The sequence below is a fragment of the Periplaneta americana genome, chromosome 17 (genome assembly GCF_040183065.1).
Source record: "Periplaneta americana isolate PAMFEO1 chromosome 17, P.americana_PAMFEO1_priV1, whole genome shotgun sequence".
Classification (NCBI taxonomy): Eukaryota; Metazoa; Arthropoda; class Insecta; order Blattodea; family Blattidae; genus Periplaneta; species Periplaneta americana.
In genome coordinates, this window is record NC_091133.1 from 116,541,585 (window position 1) to 116,545,761 (window position 4,177).

The following is a 4,177-nucleotide window of genomic DNA, read 5'->3' on the forward strand; positions in this document are numbered from 1 at the left end:
TCCAGTCTCTATCATCATATCCCACCTCTCTCAAATCCATTTTAATATTATCCTCCCATCTACGTCTCAGTCTCCCCAAAGATCTTTTTCCCTCCGGTCTCCCAACTAACACTCTATATATGCATTTCTGGATTCGCCCATACATGCTACATGCCCTACCCATCTCAAACATCAATATTCCTATGTTGTCAGGTGAAGAATACAATGTGTAGGCCTACAGTTCTGCGTTGTGTAAATTTCTTCATTCTCCTGTAACTTCATCCCTCTTAGTCCCAAATATCTTCCTAAGCATCTTATTCTCGAACACCCTTAACCTCTGTTTCTGTCTCAAAGTGAGAGTCTAAGTTTCACAGCCATGCAGAACAACCGGTAATATAACTGTTTTATCAATTGTAACCTTCAGATTTTTTGAGAGCAGACTGGATGACAAAAGCTTCTCAACCGAATAATAACAGGTATTTCCCATATTTATTCTGCGTTTAATTTCCTCCTGAGTATAATTTATATTTGTTATTGTTGCTCCAAGATATTTAAACTTTTCAACCTTTTCAAAGGATAAATTTCCAATTTTTATATTTCCATTTCGTACAATATTCTGGTCACGAGACATAATCATATACTTTGTCTTTTCGGGATTTACTTCCAAACCTCTCTCTTTACTTGCTTCACATAAAATTCCCATATTTTCCCTAATAGTTTGTGGATTTTCTCCTAACATATTCACGTCATCCGCATAGACAAAAAGCTCATGTAACCCATTCAATTCCAAACTCTCTCTGTTAACCTGGCCTTTCCTGGTATACTCTAGAGCAAAGTTAAAAAGTAAAGGTGATAATACATCTCCTTGCTTTAGCCCACAGTGAATTGAAAAAGCATCGACAGAAACTGACCTATATGGACTCTGCTGTACGTTTCACTAAGACACATTTTAATTAATCGAACTATAGTTTCTTGGGAATACCAAATTCAATAAGGATATTATATAAAACTTCTCTCTTAACCGAGTCATATGCCTTTTTGAAATCTATGAATAACTGATGTACTGTGCCTTTATACTGCCATGTTTTCTCCAATATCTGTCGAATGCAAAAAATCTGATCAATAGTCGATCTATTATGCCTAAAACCGCACTGATGATCCCCAATAATTTAATCTACATATGGAGTTAATCTTCTCAAAAGAATATTGGACAAAATTTTGTACGACGTCCATAAAAGTGATATTCCTTATTACTAGTTAGTCTTGTCCTCCTTGTTAAAGATACATTTGAATAGTCCTATTAATTTGAAATAGCGATTTGTGTTACCTTAGGAAGCGTCTCTAATACATGCTCATTTATTTTATGTAAGTTTCTGTAAAATTAATTAAATACGTATAATATCTACTCAAAACATACATTTCATAAATAAAATCAGAGTTCCTTGGCATTACAATGAAATGTGTCTTCGGTGAAATGCAAATGTACTAATTTATCTTCTTCTATTGTAAATTATGCACCCATATCTTATATTGACTGGCAGTCCAAGGAAATATCAGCATGATAAAAAATGTTGCGAAACGCGTAAATGTGACACCTATCAATCAACTAGAAAGGCACATAGGTCATATTGGTATTTATGCAATTCAGCAGATTTTGTAGCTTACTGGTACTAATTGAAACTCCGCCATTTCAAAAAGTGTGAAATAGGGTAATTTTGGTTCATTTCTTTCTTCCCTCCCCTTTCTTTCTGTTTATTTCTTTCAGATTACCATATACAAAGTATTGGAATTTTCGTGGAAATACACATTTTCAGCACTCGTACATTTAAATATGCCATCTGTCTTCTACGTTGCTGGATTTGTTTTGTTCGTATTCGGTATCTAAGACTCTACAATTCGGGAATTATGCACATAAATTATATTAATACGTGTTTAAAAAATTAAACAAAATGACGATATATTCAAAATCAGCTGAAACGATTTTTCCATTACTTTCAATCTTAGACAATATTATTTGATAAATAAAATGATATTAGACTGTATATGCCCAAAACTATTTTTTGTTACGGAGGTTATTATTATTATTATTATTATTATTATTATTATTATTATTATTATTATTATTATTATTATTATTATTTCCTTAGTCTCCTCAAACGATGCATGTATCTCAATATTGTCTGTCATCTGATGTCTTCTTCTGTCCCGAACTTTTCTTCCATTCACCATTCCTTCTAGTGCATCCTTCAGTACGGTATGCAGTTTCTTCTTAGCTAGAGACTCACCCAATTTCTTTTTCTCATCCTGATCAGTTTCGGCATTATTCTTTCTGCTCCCACTCTTTCTAGCACAGCTTCATTTCTTATTCTGTTACACACTCCATTCTTCTTCACATCCACATTTCAAATGCTTCTAGTCATTTCTCTTCTCTTCTCGTAGTGTCCATGTTTCTGCTCGATACAATGTCACATTCCATACAAAGCACTTCACTAGTCTCTTAGTTCTTTTTCCAGAGGTCCGCAGAAAATGCCCCTTTTTTCTATTAAAAGCTTCCTTGGAAATGGACAGAGTAAGAAACGAAGCTGTGTTGGAAAGAGTGGATAAAGAAAGAATGATGCTGAAACTGATCAGAAAGAGGAAAAGGAATTGGCTGGGTCAGTGGCTGAGAAGAAACTGCCTACTGAAGGATGCACTGGAAGGAATGGTGAACGGGAGAAGAGTTCAGGGCAGAAGAAGATATCAGATGATAGACGACATTAAGATATATGGATCGTATGCGGAGATAAAGAGGAAGGCAGAAAATAGGAAAGATTGGAGAGTGCTGGGTTTGCAGTGAAAGACCTGTCCTTGGGCAACACTATGAATGAATGCCATTATACAGAATTGAAGTGAAATAACCCTGCAGATTGAAAGGGGCGTGGTACACTTAATAGAAAACCTATATTATAGTACGTTTTGTGATTAGATGCACAGTTAATTAGAAAATTAAGTTGAAAATTTCAGCTGCCTGGCAACATTGCCGCTAACACACTGCTCTTTCTTCTCGTAATGCGGATGTAAGAAGTCAACAAACTCAGGGCTGTTTTGCTAGGTGAACTACCTTCTATCTCCCTCTCTGCCTACAACCACAGATCACATAAAATAGATTGATCATCCTTATGGGCTTTGGAGGCAACAATTTAAACCTATTTCACTATGCTGCCATCTAGTGACTACCAAAGAAATCACGTTGTAACTCTCATTTGAATTGTATGGATCAACTGTACATCCACCTAGCAGTCGTTACCAACCTGCAGTGGCGATCCTGGTGGTGGTTCTCTTCCACATATTACCGTTTTTAACATGGAGATGGCTAGTCTGTTATATATGTGATGAGAGCTACAACGTTGCAATCTCGTCGGATTGTTCAGTGGCTTAAAATTAGTTGTTTTTAAATTAAATATTTTAACGAAAACCGTTCATGCTATTAAAATATGCCAGGAGGATAAATTATCACTTGTTAGATTTTCTATCGGTATGGATAAAAATCACAATCCTACTCTCAATAGTTACCGAATAGTGTGCTAAACATTTGGGGGGATGGGATTTTTTTTTTTTTTAAGAAAACTTAATTCTTCATCAATATGGTATTACATTTTTGTTATGTGAAAAATGAATTATTCGCTATTTATCCAGGGTAGCGCGGTGAAGTAAATAAAGTTTTACGCACGACGGAATAAGATAAAAATTAGCTTTAACTGTTTGTGTTTTTGCGTCCTATGTTTCATTCGTAATGCAGAAGCGCTCGTAAAATAGCATGAACAAAATATTATTATACATAATATAATTATAATAAATTAAAAAAAAAAACAAATGGCGCTTAAAATATTTTAAAATGTGTGTTTCAATATCAGTAGTCACTTATTACGAAGTTTTACTTCTCTATGATAATTTTGATTAAAATACCGTAATTTCATTAGATATGTAAAAAGGCATTGATTCATATGTGATTTAAAATGTATTGACAATGTTAAGTATTTGGACTTTACAAGTCTATGATCAATAAAGAGTTTGAATTATCCATATACTATTTTTTTAAGGATATTATTCAATAATTCGTTAAGTCGATGTTGGCGACCTTGGTGTATAGTCAGACACCATGAGATCACGTCTGTAATAAATGTGTCAAACTTTTTTTGATGTCTGAATAAGCACATTG